Source organism: Triturus cristatus, chromosome 2_1 (genome assembly GCF_964204655.1).
Source record: "Triturus cristatus chromosome 2_1, aTriCri1.1, whole genome shotgun sequence".
In the NCBI taxonomy this organism is placed as follows: Eukaryota; Metazoa; Chordata; class Amphibia; order Caudata; family Salamandridae; genus Triturus; species Triturus cristatus.
In genome coordinates this window covers 271278632-271302524 of record NC_140581.1, presented here as the reverse complement: position 1 = coordinate 271302524, position 23893 = coordinate 271278632, and the positions used below count along the sequence as shown (strand labels likewise).

The 23893-nt window shown below is 50.0% G+C and overlaps 1 protein-coding gene across 3 annotated transcripts in view; it reads left to right on the top strand.

Annotated features, from left to right (window-relative positions):
- The window catches only part of NADK2 (NAD kinase 2, mitochondrial), a 690519-nt gene that overhangs the window by 94836 nt on the left and 571790 nt on the right, over nt 1-23893 (top strand). The window lies entirely within an intron of this gene.

Here is a 23893-nt window from a genome sequence, read left to right as displayed (position 1 = left end):
ACCCATTCCTCTCCGCTATGCAAACACATTTTTAGAGCTAGGGTGGATTCTCTTGTCACGGCCCTCATTTGGACACACACTGGTCAGTCTAATTCATGGCTCCGCGCTCCTGGCGTGGAAAGTCGTGAAAAGTAACTGACATCCGCATGCCTGGGTGGTGCCTTGTAGGCGACCACAACATCATATCCGGTGCCTCGGACGCTAGGTGGAGCTGAACGGAGCCACCCGATGGCGCGGAGGGAGTACTGCTCATACAAAAGTTTCTGGATCCAGTTTGATGCCTGGGAAATTCACAGGTAAGGAATCTACAGCTAAATATTGGCTCTACCAGATAATGTGTTACTGGAGGTAAGTCTCGTCTTGGTCCATAGTATTGGTAAAAATTAGTCCGTCTGCTGCAGTGGTGTATGGAAGACAGAAGGAGACGATGCACACTCTTAAGGTGTCGTATTCCATTTTTAGTAAACATTCAAACTTCAAACATTAGGAGCCACCCTTGGGATGAGCTCCACAAATAAAGGATATCTGATCAATAAAGTCTCCACAAAATCAGTCAGGGGTGTGGAATTTAATAAAATATCTACTTGTCTATAGGGCAGGTTGCTTCATAAATCTACTTGTCCTGTAACAAAATCCACTTGTCCCTTTGGTGCCATGTAGTGCGGCGACACATTATGGCAGCAATCTCATTATATAAGAACTTTGATAAAGCCTCTCTGGTTATGCCAGGGTCAATACCAGAGTAGTGTTTGAATATTTGCAATCCCCTTATGTTGCCACGTTTCCACAGATCTACATACTGTGGCTGAAAGTAGTGGTAATCAAAAGTTCCAGGTTTAGAATGACCTTTTGAGTCTGTGCAAACATGCTCACTTGCATGTTTTAAGGGGTTTCAACAACTCTTCTCTAATCTTTTCCCATACTGAGAAATGTTGGAAATTTACTTCTGACAATGGCAGACATAAACCTTCTTTCAGAGTTGGAATTTTGTTCAGTTTCTGTAACTACTGTGGCAGTGTGTGCTTTTTGAGACCAAAAATAATTTTTGCTTTTGCCAATGTTTGTTATAATGGTGAGGGCCCGGCAGCTCCCACACAATAAGGTTTTATACAAACCGTGCCAAAACAATTCACACATTGCCAAAACTAAAAAGCTGACCACCAATTTCAGACCTCCTGGCTTTGCCAATGCTTGTTTAGTTTTGCCTCCCATAATATTATTTAAACTGCTTACACTGATTTTTCCCTTATTAGGTCGAGCCTAGAGCAGTGCATGCGCTGCTTTCTCGACTTTTAGTAAGGGGGTTTTCAATGTGCTATCAGAGGCTTTTGCTGGCCTCACGCTTGCGTGCACGTGCGCAGCTGCCATGTGGGTTTCTGTCAAGGCTCACAAAGCCTTGCGTGCCTCTCTGCGCTTCAATTCCCTACCCCCTCCCCCACCATAGATCGCGCCACTCTGCTGGCCTCCACTACCCCCCCCCCCCATACTGAGCGCGAGGCGCGCGCGCAGCCAATGCTTTTTTTAAATATGTTTGCAAAGTACAATGGGTGATGTGCCGCTCCTAACCAAGTCTATTTTCGACGGCGCACAGCTCAATCCTTCAGTTCATCACACACCAGGGCAAGTAGTGTTGTGTTTGTCTTTATTGGTGGGTGCTGTCCTGGCTCAGCAGACGGGACCAGGGTCTGGGCAACAGCAGCTGTTTTGGGGCCACCGCCATTTTCCCATAGGACTGTACCGCGGCGTTCACAGCTTCACGGCGATAAACACAGCACATTCTGTTAGAGCAGCATCGGATGCCGCAGCCAAATCTTTCTCCATTGCTTTGTATCAAAGACAGACTGCACTCCTATAAACGTCTTCCTCAGAGATAGACTGCAACTAGTTACAGAGCTCCACAGCAACAAGAGTAGGCACAGTGAGCCTTTCTATTCTAAATCTTTTATACATGCCTTTTGTTTCACAGCTTCTTTTATATTTAAGTATTTATTTACGAAGGAAAGGGCAAGGAATGGTGGGTGCCCATTTGAAAACTTTTCGTCCACCTCCTTCCTCCTGTCTGTTTGCTCTGTCCACAAATCATACTATCCCCGTCAGTGCTTTGATCCCCCATATTGTAGTCTGTTTCATGAGGATGCCGAAGCAGCGCTGTTTACTGTATTTTTATTCAGGCTCAAGACACTCCCAGCACCACCCCACTGTACCCCTCCGGTCGCCTTCATTTTTTATTGCTTCAATACGTATATATTGTGGGGAAAGTGCCCTGGTTTTTTATGCTTCAATCCCTTCCTAGGCAGTGGCATGCAGGGGGCTAACACCTCTCCCCGTCCAGCCCCCTGTGTGCATTCGGCTCGCACAGGACTATTAGCAGCCTGTCTGCATCTGTGGTGCTTTCCAGGGCTGGAGTGTGTTGTAAACCCAGGGGGTTAGGTCAGCAGAGGGCGTTTGTGCTTCCATTGAGTTTCATTGATTAAACAAGTCCCTGTATGAATAATATAGTCTGATTGCGTTCCGGCAAATAGAACAATAAGGATTCAGTGCAAATATGCAAAATCTAATCTGCATTTCAAGTAATGGTATATTTTGAGGTTGGAAAAAAAATACCAGTTTATGCTGGTTTATACAGTACCACAAAATTACTAAAAACTTCAAATAACAGCTCGAATAAATGCAAACAATCGTATTAACCAAACTAGCATTCTTTTGCAGGGCCGAAGGATGATTTCAGTACACTGTCGCCGTTCTACTTGCTCAACTTTTTTTGTTCACAAATGAAGAGGTCACCCACCTCTAAGATACTCCAAATCACTAATCACGCAAATCTAGCCTACAATCGACACGAGATAAAGACGTAGCTCCGATTTAGCGCAGAGAATGTATTAATCTGGTTTACTACCAAATGACAATATACTGACTGCAATATTAAGATGATTTCTTGCGCTGTCTGACGTCCAGCAGCTTCAAGGTGTTTGCTTGTGTGCATGCATGTGCGTGCACACTATGTGGAAAGGTGCATGTCTATGGGTATCTCTGTGTGGAAGGGGCTATTTGGGGTATGTGTGTATCAGCATGTTTGTTGTGTGTATCTTTGTGTTCTTTCTGCCTGTGGGTGTGTGTACCTGTGCAAGTATGTCTGCATCTACCTACATGTGCTAATGGCCATCTGTGGTTTTCTCCGAGTTGTGCGTGCATGCATGTGTGCATCTGGTTTTATTTGTTTTGTAGACCTGCTTACCTGTGTGCTTGTTAGTGTGCCTTTATGTGGTGGTAATCTCTTCTAGCAAGACTATGGTTCTGTGCGTGTGCTTGTTCAATGCATGTGTTTCTGCGCGTGTTTCAGTGGGTCTGTATGTTCCTTTCTTTTCATTTAAGTGTTTTTGTAAATGCGTGTGAATGGTGTGTTTCTTAATATGCATGGGGTTGCGTGTGTCTTGGTGTAGCCTGGCTGTGCGGTATGTTTGTGTTTCTGTATGCTGTGTCAGAATTTGGGAAACTTCTATATACATTTTGTATGTGTTTGTGCATGTATGTGTCTTTTTGTGTGCCTGTCTGTATATCTATGATGGTGTGTCCTTTTCGGGTAGGTGTCTGGTTGAGGTATGAGTATTTGTCCAGGTGTAGCCGGAGTGACTGTTTTGCAAAGTACAACATATAGTGCTGGCAGCCAAGTCAAGAACGCACAAAGCGAGGAGGAGCCTAGCGCGCAACCAAGATGGCCGCGTAGGTGCGAGGCTCCCGAGGACCTCCGCGACCTCCTGCATAAATCCTGACTATATCCTGTCCTTGACGAGGGGACTGTGTTCGTGAGACCGAGCTGAGGTGCCATCCGTTTTCCGTTTCAAAATCGGACCTCGGACACCGGCGGGAGCATCGATTGAGGTTTGCGGCCTTCTCCACGCCGGCCCCCCGGATTGGAGTTGTGGGGCGATCCGGAGACAAAGTGAACAACAGCGGCGGGCGAGGCTGGGCGATTCGCGTACCCCACACTTTCGCTTTCGCGCCCTCCTTGCTGCCAAGCGAGGTAGGGTCGCGAGGCGGCGTGCGGTGGTGTGACTTCATCGGGGTGCCCTGCCGGCCCGCCAGCTGTGATCTGCCCTTCGGAGCGGTGGTCGCCCTCCCCCGGAGCCCGTGAACCGGTGTGTCAGCCCCTTTCAAGGAGATTGGCACGAATTGGGGACTGGAGCCATGTCCACGAAACAAGATGGCGACCGGGCAAAGGTGAAATCGACCCGCCGTGGCGCAGCCCCTCAGTCTAACAGTATGAACCGCTACACCCTCCAGAAGGGATCTCCAGAGGCGCCGCGTAGGTCCCCTGTTGGCCCGACTGATGCTCCTGCTTTGCCAGCGGATCTGACCCTCCGGGACGTCATGGGCGCCATCGCCGAGATGAAGGCCTCAGTCGACCAGCGCTTTGACACTCTGGCGCAGAAGATTGACTCGGTCCTTGTGGATGTGGGCCTGGTGAGGGCCGATTTGTCCAAGACGAACGACCGGGTCGACTCTTTGGCCCACACCACCTCGGGCCTCACAACGGACGTGGCGGCCCTCCAAAAGGAGGTGCGCCGACTGGGCCAGGCGAGCGCCCTGATGGATCGTCGACTGGAAGATTCCGAGGGTCGGGCCCGGAGGAACAATGTTCGCATTGTCGGGGTGCCGGAGGGACGTGAGGAGGAGGCGGCGGATCTGTTTGTGGAAGACCTGATCCTCACCCGTCTCCAGCCCCGGGGGCTGAGTAAACTCTTCGCAGTGGAACGTGCCCACAGGGTCCCCGGAGGGAGACCTAAGATCGGAGCCCCTCCGAGGCCTCTCATTGCCCGGATCTTCAACTTTCGGGACAGAGACGCTATCCTGCAGACTTCTAGGCAACAAGGACCGGTTAGACTCGACAATATGGATGTAAACTTCTATCCTGATTTTACTCCGGCGGTCCAGAAGCAGAGACTGAGTTTTCTCGGAGTCAAACGTCGCCTACGGGACCTGAACCTCAAGTATGCGATGCTTTTTCCAGCGAAGTTGAGGGTAGAGGTGGATGGCCGCACGCACTTTTTTGATCGTCCCGAGGCGGCCGGGGACTGGTTGGACACTTTGCCCGGGGATCGGGGCCGGGGGGGTGGGGGGGGCGCGGTTGGTGGGGAGGGCTTGCCGGATCAGGACTGAGGGACTAATAGTAGGCCTTGCTCTGGACAACATTATTGTCATCATTGACTGATTGTGTAAGTTCCCCTCCCGTGGAGGTCGTACGAGGTCTCTTGGGGGCTTTCCCTCCTCCTCTGGGGGACTAGTTAGTGTTTTCATCTATGGGGCGACAGGCACACTGCACTTTGGGGGGGCTGTTCGGGCTCATGCAGGGGTGCAGGGAGGGGGGAGTTCTGTTGGGATGGGTGGGTTGGGGTGGGGTGTTGTTCGTTTTTACCGCAAGGCAAACCCTTTACTGTATTGGTGTTTTTGATGTGCTCTCGGGGGGACGAGTGATGGCTTCTGTATGTGATGGGGGGTAGGGACTTGACTTTGTTGTCCTGGAACGTTAATGGCCTGGGGGACAGGATTAAGCGAGGTGTGGTCCTGCAGTATCTGAAACGAATTTCGCCAGATGTGGTCTTTCTGCAGGAGACACACCTTATTGGTAATTCCTTCTTTGCCATGAATCGGCGTGGCTATCGTTTGGTGGCCCACTCGGGCTTCACGTCTGGCTCGCGGGGGGTGGGCATCATGGTTAAGAACTCGCTCCCGCTGGAAATAGATGAGGTGCGCCATGATGAGAGGGGACGCTATACTGCCTTGGTGGGGAGAATGGAGGGCAAAGTGGTTGTCTTTGTTTCAGTGTATGTCCCACCGGGGCTACAGTCTACCACTTTTGCGGACCTGGGGCGCCTCCTCCTTGACCTTCCGGGGGGGCTTCTGGTGGTTGGGGGGGGGATTTCAATGCGGTGGTTTCTGGGACTATGGATCGTCACCCCCCTAGGGACCTCCCCCGGGCGCAGGCATGGCTGTCCGGCCTTTTAGATACATTGGGATTGGTGGACTGCTGGCGCTTAAAACATCCCACGCAGCTGCAATACACCTTCCATTCGGGTGCCCATGGTAGCCTCTCGCGGCTTGATCATATCCTTGTCCCTGCGGCCTATGCTGGGAGGGTGGGAGAGGTGCGCCATCTGGCGCGGGGTATTTCAGATCACTCCCCGCTCCTGTTGCACTTTGGTGTCCTCCCGAGGGGGGAGGGCAGGGTAGCTCCAATCAATGCCTGGTATCTGCGCGACCCCACTATTCGCGCTGACCTGATTAAATCCTTGCAGCGGTATTTCGAGGAGAATGTGGGGTTTGTCCCTTCGGCTATCTCCCTTTGGGAGGCCTTCAAGACAGTTATTAGGGGGGAGGCCCTCTCCTTCATATCCCATGCCCGGAGGCGCGAGCAGGAGAAGGTGACCCGAGTGGAGGCCGAAATTACTGAACTGGAGGGTGATTTGGGGAGTGGGGTGACGGATGCTGCACTGCATGTTTTGCACCTTAAGCAAGCGGCCTATAGGGCCCTCGTCACGGAGGCAGCCAGGGGCCTCAGCAGAGAGCAACAGGGGCGACTGTATGATGTGGGTGATAAGGCTGGTAAATTGATTGCGTGGTTGGACAAAAAGGAGAGAGCGAGTCGTGTGGTTCCGCTGATTGAGAGGATGGATGGTGTACGTGTCACCGAGCCAGAAGACATTGTCTCTTGCTTCGCGGATTATTTCCGCGAGGTGTATTCCCCGGTCTCTCCCTGCTCGGAGGCGGATTCTCATGCCCTGCTTCGAGAGATCGCGCTGCCCTCCCTTTCGGTGGAGGACAGGGAGTCTTTGGATGCTGCTCCTACCTCGGACGAAATTGCCCTCGCTATACGCTCGGTTGCATCTGGCAAGGCCATGGGCCCGAACGGCATCCCTATCGAGTTGTATAAGCTGCGACCGGACGTACTGGCACCCCACATCCGCGCGATGTTCCTTGCGGCCCACTCACGGGGCTCCCTCCCGCCGGACCAACGTCTGGCTACAATCGTGGTGATCCACAAGGAGGGGAAACCCCGAGACCGGGTTACCTCCTATCGGCCTATCTCGCTCTTGAATGCGGAGCCCAAAATCCTTGCCAAGGTGCTTGCCAACCGGCTGGTCGGCGTGGTGGGCGATTTGGTCCACCAAGACCAGTCTGGCTTTATCCCCCATCGCAACACGGCCCTCAATCTGCGGCGCTTGCACGGGGTGCTCGCGCGTGTTCCGTTTGTGCGGGAGCCGGCCATCTTGGCGTCCTTAGACGCCACCATGGCGTTTGACACGCTCGAATGGCCATACATTTGGGCGATGCTGGCGAAGTTCGGATTTGGACCGGGATTCATCAGCTGGGTCAAATTGTTGTACTCGGGCCCGTTAGCGCAGGTGGTAGTGAATGGGCGAGTCTCGGCCCCATTCGCGCTGGGACGGGGCACGCGACAGGGTTGCCCCTTGTCGCCGCTCCTGTTTGCATTGGCCTTGGAACCCCTGGCGGAGTGGCTACGGTGGCACCCTTCCATCCGTGGTCTCCGTTGGACCCCTGAGTATGAGGACCGCGTGTCCCTCTACGCTGACGATATCCTGTTGTACCTAGCCTCCCCGCGCAAATCACTGATTGTCCTGGTTGATGTCCTGCGCTCCTTTGGCCGTAACTCAGGCCTAGTCATCAACTGGGCTAAATCGTGTGTCTATGCGCTTTCCGGGGAGGCTCCCGTCCTCCCGCGGGGATGTCCGATCCAGATTGCCTCGCAGGGGTTTCGGTACCTGGGTGTCTATATCACGCTGGACCCGGCGGCCCGTTACGAGCGAAACTTGCTTCCCCCCCTCCAGCGCTTGAAGGAGGACGTCGCGCGCTGGCGGCACCTGCCGCTTTCGCCGCTCGGCCGGGCGGCATTGTTTAAGATGATGTCGTTGCCGCGCTTCCTGTACGCTCTCCAGAACACTATGGACCTAGTCCCGGCACGCTACTTCCGTGAGGTGGAGAGTCTACAGCGCCGCCTGTTCTGGGACGGGAGGCCGCGTATAGCTCTGGCGAAGTTGACGCTCCCGTGGTATGACGGGGGGGATTGCCCTCCCGGACATTAAGCGGTATTACTGGGCCTCCCAGCTAGCTGCAATTAATCACGGCCTCTATGGGCCCGCCTTGAACCCGGCATTTGAAATGGACAAGATGCTCCTGCCCGGTGGCGACTACAATCGAGCGCTCTACTCTGGCGCGCCGGATCCCCGCTTGACGGGGCCCACGCGTGTCATGGTGCGGGTGTGGCACGCGGCCAATGCAGCTATGGGGTGGAAGGACCGTTTGACCCGGGCGTCGCCGTTGTATGCGCCTCAGCGGTTGGGCTCCCTGTGGACCTCGAAGGGCTTTGAGAAGTGGGACACGATTGGCATCAGTAAAGTTGGGGACCTCTGGACGAGAGGGGGATTTAAAACATTCGAGATGCTGCAGACGGAGTTTCAGCTGCAGGGCAGTGAATACTTTCGGTACTTGCAGGTCCGTCATGCACTGGGCTCCGTCTTCCCAGACGCCGCCTCCATCCCGGAGTCTTCCCCCCCTGGAGGATAGAGTGCTGGATGGCCACGTTCCGGATAGCACGATCTCCCTCATTTACAAAAAATTGATTAATGACCGCTCGGGCCTGCTGACCGGCCTCCGTGAGGCGTGGGTTGCCGACGGGCTGGGGTTGGACGACGAAGACTGGATTTCCGCGGTGGCCTCTCCGAAGGAGGTGGCCATACCGGCTCGCCTTCGCTTCGTCCAGCTTAAGATACTCCACCGGGTTTACATGACGGGGCCAAGGCTTCTGCGTATGGGTTATGCTGGAGATGGGTTGTGTAAGCGTGGGTGTGGTGCTTTGGCGACTTTTTTGCATATTTTGTGGGAATGCCCGAAGGTGGAGCGATTCTGGCGTGGTGTGCATGAGGTCCTGCGAGTGGTTACGCATGTCGCACTGTTGCCTGAAGCGAGGAGATGCTTGCTGAATGTGTGGGAACCAACTGATTACTCGGTTCCGCAGACGCGATGGGTGACTCTGGGATATATGATAGCTAAGCGTGACATCGCTCAACTGTGGGGATCCCAGCGGCCCCCGGCGGTGTCGGCCTGGAAAGAAAATATGGATTGGTGCATGTTCCGAGAAAAGGTGGTGTATGTGGCGAGGGGCAAGCCTGGGGCGTGGGTGAAAATATGGGGCCCCTGGAACGCCTACCGCGGGGGTATCTGCGAGCCACCACTGCTGCCTGCTGCCTCACCGGCTCCGTCCCCCTAGTTGACCCCCTCCCCCAGCCCCGGGCACAGATTTCCCCCAGTCCTGGACCTGTTTCCCTTCCCCCTCTTCAGATTCCTGTGGATGGTCGGGGTCCCTCATTCGAGGAGCACGTGTGATTACCTTCGATTGCGGGTTGCCTTGCGGGTGTGTTTTTTCTATGTTGTTGCGTGTGTATAAAATGAAACCGTATTGTGGGCTTAGAGTCATGTGGCCCACGTCGTTGATGTCTCTTGATTTGCTTCTTTGTAACGCCAAGTGCCCTGTTGTAAGTTTGTCATGTGCTCCTGTCACTCTAGCGGCCGGCCGGAAGGTTGTAGGCCCATACCTGTATATACTTGAGATTGCAATAAACGGTTTCAAAAAAAAAAAAAACGCACAAAGCAATTTCTTTGTTGTAAATCTGCAGTTGTGGTGCGAGCGGTCTCCTAGAAGGGCTCTTTATCACTACTCCTCCTTCAGCTGGCTGGCACTCGTTCACTTTGCTGTTACTGAAGCATCTGTCTGTCTACCATTTTAAATGGCTTACTTATGGGAAAGTATCAATTAGCACAGAGGACTTATGCAAATTCCTTGTATTTTCACACTGCTCAAGTACGCGTTGCCAAGTTGGCTTTAAAATTCTGAATTCCACGTACAGAGGTCTAAATTGATTCATCTAAGGAAAACTGCAAGTGAGCAACATCAGGAAAGGCTGTCTGTGCCATATGAAATTTTACCCTAATTACCATTCCCTTTTATGAGCAGGGCATGCTGTACTTTGCAACGCATGCTGGTACTTGTTTATACATTTGACTGCTATCTCCTTACTGGTAAACCACTCTTTGATCATTACAAAGAACAGAAGTCTCCAACCTTTTCTGTAATATAAGCTACTGCTGTTCAATGAAAATCCCCCGGAGCTTCTATTTCAATAGTGACCACATTAGGCAAGATTACTTTAGTGGGCATCCGATGCAAGATTACCAGTAGTGACCCCCTCAGTGCATCATGGAGGGTTGCCAGAAGAGATATAACAAGCATTGGCATAGCCAATAGGTCTCGCCTTTGGGACCTTATAAGTGCTTAGCCATGCAACAGTTGATTTTGTTGCAGCATGGATATTGTGCTGCATAACTAAATACTTACAAGGTCCCAAAAGCGAGACCTATTGGCTATGCCAATGCTTGTGAATATTTTTGGGACATACTAGCATGCATCAACACATGTTACTAAATGATGCTGTATGTAAAGAAATGGTACCTAACGTTTTACAGTAGTTTAGCTAAATGCCTTTTTTCCCGCTTTCATTTTTTTATTAACATTATATTTTGAAAGCAAAGTATCATCAAATTAATCTTGCTTTCAAGTATCTGCAAATATTTGCATCAAATCAGAGAGCATTCTGGGACCCTTAAACATAACCTCATATTTCTAAACTTTGAAAACGTGTGTACACTTTTTTTATACTGGAACCAGTCAGTAGTGCAGTTAGAGCTTACAACATTTACTTAGAGAGCTCACCCTAATAATAAAGGCTTTCAATTAATGAACCATAAATAGAAGTTTGAATAGCATTAATAGATGGACAAAAATATTACCTTAACTGCAGACCGTGTCCTTCCCTGATCTATAATGTGGTACTGCAAACTGAAAGCCAAAGGGTTTGTGCTGCAGGGGGTTGGGCGTACTTGTTCCAAGGACAAAATACACATGAAAACCTGTTGCTGTTTTTCTCAAACAGTATGTCCTGGGCGTCGGGCTATAGGAATTCCACATCCCTGCACTGTATGTCGATAATTTTAGTTCTAACTACGAATTACAACCCCCCCCCCCACCATAAATTATGTAACTAACTTTAATTACTTTTCGTTTTCTTTTTTTAGTATATAAAATCACTGTTCAGAAACCCGGAATCATGAAAAGGCATTTTCCTGACAATGATAATTTGGCAAATTTTCATCCATGTGAGAACATGAATACTTGCAAGTCAGGATCCTCAAACAAATTGATCTGTTAATTATTTTTTTATTTTGAGAAGAAATGGGAAGATATAAAAAAAATATTAAAATGACAATCAAGCCCAAATCTTTCTCTGCCACCTTTTCCCAACATAAATCTTTAGTTCATGTTTTGAAAAGTTAGTCATGCGTTACCAGATCTGGTATAACAAGAAGTCGTGTGTTCCTCCAGAAAAACATGTAAGCTAGAAGCAACAGATTACTTGCTCCTGATTAGAAATAGTACTAATGGGCTGTCTGGATGCACTGTATATGGTTTCTGCTGGATGTATTTTCATCCCTGTTGCCCCAGTCTTTTTTTTACTGCCTGGCTTTTTAACCAAATGCAATTGCTCCAAATCTTGTGTAAAAAAAAAATAAATGAAGCTTTTATGGTATACTGCTCTCATATGGTGAAACATTCAAAAAGATTTTGAAATCTCTTAAATAAACCAGTTTTACATCCATTTGGGTGAACTAAGAATTTTCAGGCTTACAGTTTCCTACTTGTCCCCATAATTTTAGGACATTATAACCGATAAAGTTGTCACTAAGGACTTTAAGAGACTAGTACAACCGACAAATTGGAAGCTTATGGTTTTGCCTAGGCAAATTGTAGACCAATGTAGGAGGCTGGCTTAATATATGGTGCTCACTTATGTATAGCACCCTGCACTAATTCAGACAACCCTAATGGTGATTTTAGTGGTCTTAGAAAACTTTAGAAAGCTCTCCAAGTGGTAACTGTTGAAATCAGCCTTCAGGTTTAGTTCAGAAGGTGTAAAGCAGCTTGTTTTACCAGTACTAATCATATAGGGTAGGTTAAGGGAAAACAAACCACACAGTGTAGTTATAAAATTATGTATTTATAATAAACATTCACTAACACATTGCAATATCGCCTACCTGGAGATATATTCACAATACTTTAGTAATGGAACACGTAAGTAGCACAGATACACAGTGGTCTCCAGGGGGAGCCCAAAGCATATACTAAGAGTGAAATGCGAACCACAACTTATGTCGAGACTGGACCCAGTAGACTTGGAAGGGCGAGGGACCCAAGTAACTACCCATAGTAAGTATCCAGGAACCCCACGAAGGCCGTGTGCAGAGTGGGAACACAACCTTGTGTTCAATACAAGTCAATGGGCACGTCGCGGTTGCAGTTTTTAAGGACACTTCCCAGAGGACCCTGAAGAAACACAGTGGAAGATGGAAGGTTGGAGAGTCACTCCACCTGTGGATAACCAGGATCCGGAAACCGTCCGTAGGCCACAATGGAGGACTTCTCTGAAGATGGAGTCCGGTGAGATGGATTCAAGATACCTGCAAGCACAGGGTAAAGAGCCTGTGCCACTCAGGAGTGACCAGGAGACAAATGCCCACCGATGTCTGAGATACAGAAAAGTTGACGGTGCCCTTGGAGCTGCAGCTGTGCGGACCGGGCAATGTTGTGAAAGACTGCGTTTTTACTCTGAGAATCCTCACGAGCTGTCCCACGTCCGATGTCAAGAGCCAGGGGGTCGGTGTCTGTTATGAGCTCCAACAAGCCTTGGCAATGGCAACAAATGTATGCGACAAAGGTGCAGTGTCTAGACCAGCAAGGTCCAAGTGACTCCCCACGAGCAGGTAAGTCAGAGCAGGCGTTGAGCACGCAGGGGTGCCCACTGGAGCCAAAGGAGATACTCAAGAGGACCCATGAGCCGAAGGCCCAGGAGTTGCAAGAGGACCTCGAGCAGCTCACTGTTATAAATGCTGCTCAGGCAGTGTGACTGTGGTGTGGAATGTTGGTGTGTGATGATGCTGTGGAATGTTGGAAGAGTGAGGGGTCAGTTGGAAGATGGGCTGAGCAGCAGGAAGGCTTCTCCTGGCGGGGCTCTTATCTTACTTAATAAACCTACTTACATAACCTACTTTGGAACCGGACGTCTACTTTGTACAACAGATTTCGGCGACGATTTGAAAAGAAACCGAAGACTAATCTACGCGTGTGAACTGTGAGACAGAAGCTATGGATACTAACTGACAAGAAACTAAGCTGAGGAAACAATTGGAAGAAGAATTTTAAAGCAACCTAAAGTACAGAGAAAGATAGTATGCCCTTCAGCCTCACCGGTGTCCAGTTCCACCGGACAGCCTACCTGCCAGGGCATACTTAAATTGAACAGCTTGTTGCTATGACGTCCACCAGGTTTCCGGAATGGGAATTTCATGTGGCCCTGTGGGACTCTGTTACAATTGGAAATGAGGAGAATCGGCACAGATAGTGACCTGTGTGTTTGTTGTCTCAGGACTTCACCACTTTCACTGGTCAAATGGATGGTGTGAAAGTAGGGCAAAGACTTATGTGGATGATGCCTGTTGCCTGTGACCGGTTGAAATAGTAACCAGCAGTGGTTTAGTCCGGTGAACCGGCTGACGAACTAGTGAATTTGTGAGCTGTGCTGGGGACATAGCTGTGTCTCGCCAATGTCATGTGTGACAAGCTGTTAATGCCAACACTTGTCTGGAGTGTAGTGGCAGCAGAGAAGTGGTAGTGAGAGAACTACCAGAGCTGTGCCAGTGTCATCGACATGAGTTTACTTACAGAGGATTGATTTGTGCAAGAACCTATAGAGTGGAAATCTCGACATGATACATTTCAGTGAGTACTTTAGTGCTGCGTTGCGGTTATGATCAGTGCTGTGGTTATGATTTGAAATGTACCGCCTGTGCAGCATGAGAGATGTGCAAGCCATACCGCAATTGGAACTTGTCTCTGTTATGGGCAGTATCGGAAGGAAGCTCTAGTTCCCGTCAAACGGACATATGGCTGTATCGGAAGGATGATCCATTCATCTTCGAAACCTACGTACTGGCGGGCATTTTCGGTCCAAAAGTAATGTCATGTTTCCTTCTCATGTATTTGTGCCGCATATGCTCATGATGGTGTGCTTTTAAATGTTTAACCATATTTAAACCTTTTTATGTGCATTTTTGACATGCTGTTTTACATATGATGTAAGGATGTATAAATGACTAAAGCATGACGGGGGAATGCCGTTTATAGGTGCTGTTCTTGCTTGTCATTTTTTTTGTTTTTCCCCATAAAATAACCACATAAATATTGGTAGTGATGTATCCTTGGGGATGACTTTGAGGTGGTAAGTCACCCATTTTGTACTAGTGTGTTTGGGTATGTGATCACTGCGTGAGAAGCCATTCATGTTTTACGTGGTTGTGGGACGATGTAGCGGTTGGGTTGAGGTCTACCACTCTACGTGGGTGTTGGGTAGTGCAGTAATATAACCCACTATTGCAGCTTAAGTAGTGACTTTGAGTAGTAGTCATTCAGGATAGAAGGGCGGAGCGAAGCCCAAACTACTTGTGGATTATGTAGGTGTGCCACCCTATCCATGGGAGTGTGGGTGAAAGGCAGAGTTGACGACGTTGTTCCACCCTACCTACGGGAAAAGGGTGAAGGGCAGGGTTTAAGCCAAATGACTTGTGTGAAGTGTTGTTCCACCCCTACTATGGGTTAGGATGAAGGGCAGGGTTGAAGTCAAATTAGGTTTGTGTGAAGTGGTGTTCCACTCTCACTTTTTAGGGCGAGGGGCTGTGTTTAAACCTAAAGTTATGTGCAAATGGTGTGTTCCACCTTTACGGTGTATCGGGGTGAGGGGCTTTGTGTAATCTAATTGACGTTTTTTGAAGGGTTGTTCCACCCCTACTACGTGTTGGGGTGAAGGGCAGAATTTAAGCCAAGGTTTTCACCAGTCAAGTTGGTTCATCTTTCCTCACCAAATGATGAAGGCTCACGGTGCAGAGGATGCTGTGTGGACGAAGATCTTGGTTGCAAGAAATGCTTGAGACTGGAGCTTCTTGGAGCCCGAAGATCTCTGGTGAAGAGTCAACAAGCCTTGGCAACGGCAGGTCGAAGTAGTGCACAGGGGTACTGCTCCAGTGGTTCCGACGAGAGATACTGGCTTCAAACTTACTGTGAAGACAGTGCAGGCCTCTAGGAAGTTGCAGAACCACCACCTGTGTAGATGAACCTTTTGGAGTCCATAGGAGCTGGGGAACAGCAGACTGATCCGCTTTGTTGCAGTGTCTGAAGTGAAGGCAACACTTCACCCGCATCTGCAAAGGTGAGTCCTTCGGGTGTCTTAGATGTCCACAGGCCTGTAGAAGAACCTGTATGGAGCACAGTCACAGGCACAGACAATGCAGAAGACTGACAGGACGATGAGACCAGGAGCAGCAGTAGTCTTCCCAGTTGCATTCTCTGTTCCCAAGGTGATGTCCAGTGAAGTCCAAAGTGCCCAGATAGTTGAAGATGAAGTGGTTTTGGATCTGAATCTTGTCCCACTATGCATCTAAAGAACGACCCACAGGATAAGCCCTTAAGTTCCCTAAAGAAATGGAAATGGTCCCTCCCACAGGCGGGGCTGGAAAGTGAGGAGGATACTCCCATGTCACTTTTCAGTTTCACGCCAGAGCAGGAGCCAACGGCTCCCAGACCTGGTTCCTACTGGAGTATGCAAGAAGGGCTCCAAATGTGCCCTTCAAAGCGGTCTAGTGGAGCTGGCAAGCACCCCCACCTTGGCCCATTACAATAAGTTCTCCTGGGAGGTGGTCACACCTCCTGTGACAGGAACCCTATTGTCCTGCCTTCCCCTGCTCGAGCTTGGCTCAGCAGCAGGATGGCAGAATCGTCTCTCTGGTCAGCAGCAGCCATAGTTTGCTGTCCGTGTCTGGAAGACTGGTACCGGGAGCACGGAGGGCTTCCCAGAGGAGCCCTGTAGTGTTTGGAATCATACCTCTAGCACAGTTTATGGTATTGGGGTAATTCCAACATGTTTGATACCAAACACGCCAGGGTTTGTTAAAGCCTGTTTAGAGTTAGCCATTGCGTAATGACGCATGGCCACTCTACGTATCATAATGGCTGATGCACTTACAACCCTGGAGAATGGACTCCGAGGATTGTAGGGATGTCCTGCTCATGCAGGGGCACCCTCACACTTATAACCCAGCACCCTGCCTTCAGAATTGAAAGTCTTGCCTTAAGGAGGACTTGTAGGTTTTAACTGTAGTGACCTCACTTCAGATATAAGAGAACTTAAATCTGTCGTAAGTGGTGCAGTGGCAGGCCTGTAGTCAATTTGGGTGGTCTCCTATGGGTGGCATAATAGATGCTTCAGCCCATCGGGGACCCTTGGTGTAACTATCCCTGGGGTACCTTAGTACCATATACTAGGAACTTATAAGGGTACACCAGTAACCAATCTGGGGGAGGGTACCCAAGTACTCCCCAGGGTTCAATTTAGGGAGGAAGCACAGAGACTGAGATCCTGATGAGCAGGATCCCAGTCAGACTAGTCAGAAAAACATAATGACTCCAGCAAAATTGGGGCTAACCATGAAAGCAGATCCTACTTTCCTACAATCAATATAGTATCTCCTTCAGCCATGGCATCGGTTCATAGATGCAATTTATATTTAAGAAGACACTTTCTTTTGTAAACTTTTTTTATTGTTCAAAAATTTAAAAAACACTGCATTACAGCTATGCGTCCAGGTCACAGTATAGAAGGAAATGTATTTCTGAATCGCGTTACACATCACCACACAGAAGCATAATTTCAATAACCTACACAGTCATTAATTGGAGTACGGTGTTGCGATGAGGTCGTAGTTCACATAAATAAATTGTTCAATTGTCAAGTTATAGACCTTTACGTTACTCATCCCCATGTAAGCTCACATTATCAACATCTGATATGTCTGCCATTCGGTGCCGTTCACGCTGCAGTTCAAGTGGCGGAGACATGCAGATGTCCCCTCTGTATTTATTCCACCCCCCCACTTACGATCCCACTTTTTGGGGCGTCCCTGTTTTTAAAGACATCATTTTTAGCTATCATTGCTTTGTCCATGTCCGCTGCCCAACCACGCATTGACGGGATCGCCCCCCACCCCCCAATTGTGTGCGATATTTTGTTTATCAATGGCCCAATCCAGTGAGGCCCACGTTTTCTCCGGTTGTGTGAGGTCAGTGGCTTCCCAGATATACAATAGGCAGAGTTGCGGGGGGGCCTTCAGCTTCTTACCTCCCGCCCTTCCCATTTGCTTGGTGACTTCATCCTAGTATTTCCGCACACCAGGACAGTCCCAAATGATCTAGAAAAAAGTCCCCTATTGATGACCGTGTCTAAGGCACAGCGGGTCGTCTCTCCTACCTATTTGGACTAAGGTTTCCGCATCCAGGTACACTCGGTGGAGGATTTTCAGTTGAACCAGGCGTAGTCTCATAGGAATAGCCACCTCCCTGTGAGAGGCCAGAGCGTCCCGCTACTAGTCAAGTTTGCTTAGGTCTGACTCCCAATTTTGCTTGAGGCGTATCAGGGGGTCGGGACGGTTATTCCGTAGTTTTTTTGCACGTGAGTGATACTACTTTTTTATTCATAGGGTCAAGTACTAATCTATCTTCCAATGGGGAGGCCTCCGGTATAGGCCCGTCTTTGGGAAGTGTTGTTTTAAGAGCGTGGCTTATTTGTAGGCATCCAAATGTTTCGGTCTGTGCAAGTTGGTGTTTTTGCTGGAGTTCTGCGAATGTGGCCAACCTCCCTGAGATAAACCAGATCACCCACTGTTAAGATACCGATAAGGTCCCATTTATCAAACCCTGGGCAGGTGCCGAGGCGGCCCAAGCGGTCTGGCTCCCAAAGTGGTGTGGCTCGCATGAGTTTGTTGCGCCAGCCCATTTGTTTAACCCTGTGCCATGTCTCCACTGTGCCCGCAGTGGGCCCTGTGAGGTTTAATTTCCGGGAATTCGTGTATCGTGCCCTCTGGTATCCCCCCCTGTCCCATCAGCCACCAATCAGTGTGGAACTTTGGATCATCATGGGCCCCGTGGGGCCATTTGTTAACTGCGACCAACTGGGATGCCTGGTAGTAAAGTTCAATATCTGGTAGGGCGATGCTCCCGTCGTACCAACCCGCTGTAAATGTTTTTAGTGGTAATTCGTGGGGCTCAGCCGTCCCAAAGTAACGTGCTCACAGCGCTTTCGGTGTTAGTGAATTAAGTATCCGGGATCTTGTCTGGTGTATTTTGCAGGGCGTATAGGAAGCACGGGAGTGCAAGCATCTTAAAAAGGGCGGCACGTCCCATGAGAGTGAGGGGAGGGAGTGCCAGTGCTTAACCGCGGCTCGAAGATGCGCCAGGGGTTCGAGCAGATTCGTCTCCTAGAATAGGACCGGATCGTTTGTGATGTATATGCCTAGATATCGGAAGCCCCGCGATGCCACTGGGATATCGTAGCCTCTTGGGTTGCATGGCGGTGTCCCCCACAGCACATAAAGCTGAGACTTGGTCCAGTTGATAGTGTATCCTGAGTGAGCGCCGAATATATGGAATATGTGTAGGACCTGCCAGAGTGATTGTGATGGTGTGGCCATATATAAAAGGATGTCATCTGCGTATAAGGAAATACGGTCCTCATGGCTCTCCGTCCACTTCAGACCGCAAAATAAGTGGGTCTCCCCTGATCCAGACTGTGAGTGGCTCCAACACTAGGGCGAAAAGCAATGGTGAAAGAGGGCACCCCTGTCTGGTCCCTCTTTCTAATTGAAACTGCCTGGAAGTGTGTTTGTTTACCACCACTTGTGCGTTCAGGCAGGCACACAATAGTTGGATCCATTTTATGACGTTGGGTCCGAATCCCATCCTTGCCTTTACCGTGAAAAGGAAGTCCCATTCGATGGTGTCTAATGCCATCGTGGCATCTAATGATAACAAGGTGGCGTCCTCTCTAATCGTACTGCGTCTACCTAGTACCGCTTGCAGCCTTCCTAAGTTCAGGGCTGTATTCTGCCCAGGCATAAAGCCTGATTGGTCTGGATGTATCAAATCGGCAACGAGGGGAATATGTCTATTAGCCAGCAGTTTAGCCAGTATTTTGGCCTCGACTGTTAGGAGTGAGATGGGTCGGTAGGACTTGCAATCGTCTGGCGGCTTGCCTTGTTTTTTTTTTGTTTTTTTTTTGTAACATATTTTTATTGACATTTTCAGATTTAATATACTGTACATCATTCACATCTTTCCAGTAAGTATGGCATAAAGTACAGTATGCGGTATTGCACACCAACTGTAAATCCTGATGTAGAGTCCTCAGAAAGATGTTATGATCAAGTACGAGGCAGTGTGTGTATCCCATGGATACGCATGAATACTATGTCACGTGAACAGGGGTGTAACACAGGTTTAAACTAGGGGAAGGGCATGGAAATTTACCTCTGGACTGCGTGGCCGAGTGTATAACTGTCGTGTGGGTGTGGCCCCTCGTAAACTCGCGCTTGGAACTCCTCTTGGGGTCGACCGGCAGCGGCATTAGTGTGCCCTATCCGGCTATGTGGGACTACTCTATTGGGGCAGATTGTGTGAATGTGTCATCTGTAGGGTCCTCGCCAGGGGTCCATTGCTTGAATCGAAATAGTAACATGGCCCATTCCATTGATATAGGGTTCTTGCGGGCCCCTCTCACTTCCTCCTCCCGTAATGTCTCCTCCTCTGCCGCCGCCGATGTGTCGCTCCCACCCAAGCTGCCAGAGGAGGGCCAGTGGGGGATCGCCAGTACATGGCTATGCTGCCTTTGGCCAATAGCATCTTTAGGGAAAGAAAACGAGTCTGCACCTTTTGTTGCTTACGTGCTCGGAAGATCCCTAAGGCGCTGGCCTCCCATGTGTTCATAGTGGTAATCCCCGTGAGGTCACACAGAGCAGCGTGAATGCGCTGCCAGAACACTCGAATGATGGAGCAACTCCAAAACATGTGTTGGAAATCTGCGTCCTGCGCGCTGCATCTGGGACAAAGGAACTGTGTGTCAGGGTAGTAACGTTGGAGGCACGCGGGTGTTAAGTACGCTCTGTGCAGTAGGTAGTATTGAATGTTTTTAAAGCGTGTGTTTCTAGATACCTTCTTGGGGTACTCCAGAGCCCTCTCCCACTCCCTCTCATGAAGCACTCGCCCAATTTCAGTTTCCCATGTGGCCCGCAAGGTCTCAAGTGGCCTGATGGTTAGCTCCCGTATGGCCTTGTATAGCCATGTAGTTAAATGGCTACCCGCTCCCATGTGTAGAATCGTGTGGAGGACTGGATGTGCGCGCGGTTCCCCCCCTTGCAAGGTCGTGATATGGCCGGTAGCTAAACTAGTAGTTGACGGTGAAGCAGGAACTGCCCTGGAGGTAGGTCGAATTCATCCACCAGACTGTGGAAGGGTCGAAGCTGCCCGTCCTCGAAGAGGGTATCCATCTCAGTGATGCCACAGGATGTCCATGTGCCCAGAACACCACTTGTGTAATAGTGTTCCCGGTTGGGCCATCCTACCAGAGGGAGCAGTGGGGAATACAACGGTGTCCCCGAGGACATATGGTGAATCCTTTGCATGCACCTCCGTGCCACCGCCACCTGGAGGGGGTACACGCGTTTCGGCTTAGTGCCAGGGAGCAGCAGGCGCCGTATCTCCGGAACCGAGATCCGCCCCGTCATGGTATGCGTTTCCGCAGTGTATTTGTCTGCCGTCCAATGGGACAACCATTGCAGTTGCGCAGCTAAAAAATAGGCCTCGAATGAGGGAGCACCCAAGCCGCCCTGCGTGGTGGGCAACTGCAGTTTTTTAAGTCCTATTCTATGTCTGGCGGATCCCTAAATTAACGTGCTAAGGAGGGAGTCTAAGTCCCGAAAAAAGGTTCTTGGAGGAATCACCGGCAGATTGGTGAAAAAGTATAATAATCGCGGGACCATGATCCTTTTGGCTAAAGCCACTCGCCCAATTGGGGCCAACGGGAGGCTCCTCCAAAAGCTGACTGCAGCTCTAACGCCCGCTAATGCCCTATCGTGGTTACCTTCGAAAATATCTGTCGGAGTGTGGTAGAGACGAATCCCCAGGTACCGATCGGCATCCGCACTCCAAGGGATGCGTTGGGTACCTAGCCTAATCTCCTGAGGGGGAAGGCCTGGGTGCAACGGGTATACCGTGGATTTGTCCCAGTTTACCTGGAGTCCAGAGGCCGCCGCGAACTCCCACAAAGTCACCCATAGGGGGGGTCAGGTCGTCCGTGATATCTCGTATATAGATTAACAGATCGTCAGCATACAAAGAGACACTGTGCCCGCGACAGGGATGCCCCAGTGAGCCCCCTCCTGACGGAGTCGTATGGCTAAGGGCTCGACTGCCAGGGCAAAAAGTAAAGGGGACAGTGGACATCCCTGTCTCGTACCCCTCTGGACCGCAAACTCTGCTGAGACGTACCGGCCGAGGCGCACCCGTGATGTCAATTTAGTGTACAGAAGTTGCGTATACGCGAGAAGGGTGGAACCAAAGCCCGCCCGCTGTAGGACCGCAAAGAGATACTGCCATGTTAGGGAATCAAAAGCCTTCTCGAGATCTAGGATGAGACAGGCCGCCTGTGGGTAAATCTCTTGCACCTGATCTTGGATGTGGAAAACCCGGCGTATGTTCTGTGAAGTGCGTCTGCCCGGAATAAATCCGCACTGATCCGAGTGGACCAGGTGACGGATTGTTTGTAGGTATCTATCTGCAAGAATCTTCCCGAGAAGTTTGCAGTCAGCGGATAGCAATGTTATGGGTCGATAGGAGGCCATTTGCTGCCGATCTCGATGCGGCTTTAAAAAGGTCATGAGTACTGACTCTCTCATAGATTTCGGTAGCTCTCCCTTCTCAAGCGCAGTCGTCAGCAACGCTACCAAGCGAGGGACCAGATGCGCTGCAAATGTTTAGTAGTAGTATTCCAGTGGGAACCCGTCTAAGCCTGGTGCCTTATTGCGGGCTAGGGCGTGTAAGGCCAGAGTCACATCCGCTGCTGTTATTGGTAAATCTAGGGCCTCCTTATCTGCCCGTGAGATTTTCGGCATAGTTAAGGGAGCAAGGAATCGCTCCACTACGGCTTGTGGGGTAGCGACTGGATCATTATATATCTTTGCGTAATAGTCGTGAAAAGCCTCCAAAATCTCGTCCCGGACCGCACCAATACACCCCGGGAGTCCAGGATCTCGGTAATGGGCTTGACATCCGAGTCCTGCCTGGCTAGCCATGCCAAGAGAGTGCTAGTTTTGTCCCTCTTCTTATGCATCCGTGTGGCATACGATCTGAAGTTATACCGACGAAGATCCGCAGAGGCGGCCTGATATGCTGTTTTGGCATCTGCTAATCGCTGCGTCCCCCCCTCGGATGCGGTATCCTGTTTTGTGAGCGCGGCGAGGTGCTGTTCCGCTGTGGTGAGCGCTTGTTCTAATATCCGTTTAACTCCCGCTATTTGGCTCATGCACTCTCCCCGGGCCACGACCTTAAATGTGTCCCATTCCACCAAAGTGGAAGACGCTGTACCAGCATTGTGTGTAAAGTAATCCTGAATACTATGTTCCTGCTCATGCCTGAATACCTGGTCCGAGAGACAGTCCCGCTGTAAGCGCCAGGTAGGCTGGCGGCTTGCCTTGCTTATGAATAACCACTATGGAGGCCATTCGGATACCTGCGGGCAGCATCCCTTTGCTTTCAATATACATTTGAAGTAAGTGGGGGTATAGTTTGCACGCCATAGGTTTAAAAAAATCAAATCGGGAGTCCATTGGGTCCCATGGCTTTCCCTGAGCTGACATGTTATTTGGCTACTTGAACTTCTAGTTCAGTAAATTTGCTTTCCAGGGAGTCTCTATTTTCTGGGGATAAAAGGGTGACCTTTATAGTCGAGAGTAATTCCACCTCTGCAATTGACTGGGTGGTACCCGTGTATGTATACACTGACGCGAAATGGGTGGCAAATGTATCTGCTATCAGCAGGGGATCCGTGATTGCCTTCCCGTTGGGCCCTAGTAGTAGGTGTACCCATCTTGACAGTTGTTTCTTCTTTTCCAGCCAGGCAAGTAGTTTGCCAGTTCTCTCTCTATCTTCGTATATCTTATGGCAGGTCGATTTGTACTTTGCTTTGGCAGCGTCTGTAAGGAGCTGTTGGTAGTCCAGACGCACCACCGCAAGCGTGTTTTGCGCCTCCTGATCGGGGGCGAGGGCAAGTGCCCGTTCCTTTACCAGGATATCTTTCTCGAGCTCTTCTATACGCTTAACTAGTTCTTTTTTTTATGGCCGACCATCAAAGCTAATGCTCTACCCTTCATTACTGCACCGCATGCACCCCATAGAATTTGAGCCGATAAGACTGATACATTTTCTTTGAAATACAAATCGGTTTCCCTGAGTAGTGTCTTTTTGATATGGGGCCCAGGGGTTTATAGTGAAGGTCCTACGTTGCGAAGAGAAGCCAATAGTTATCTTGGTGAGGATAGGTGAGTGGTCCGAGATGCCGCATGCAAGACATCGTGACTCTGAGAACTCTTGGATGTCTTGTGCGTGGGTGAACATGTGGTCGATCCGCGATTGGCTGTTGTGTGCCCTGAGTGGAATGTGAATTGTGCTGTGGTGGGATTGAGTTGCCACCAGACCTCAACAAGGCCCATAGCGGACAGGATCTCGGCAAGCAGGGATCCCCTTGGGGGAGGTCTCTGCGTGGCGGGAGGCGATCCCTGGTGCCATCTATCGCAAGATTAAAGCCCCTCCCGTACCAACAAGCCGAGCGGA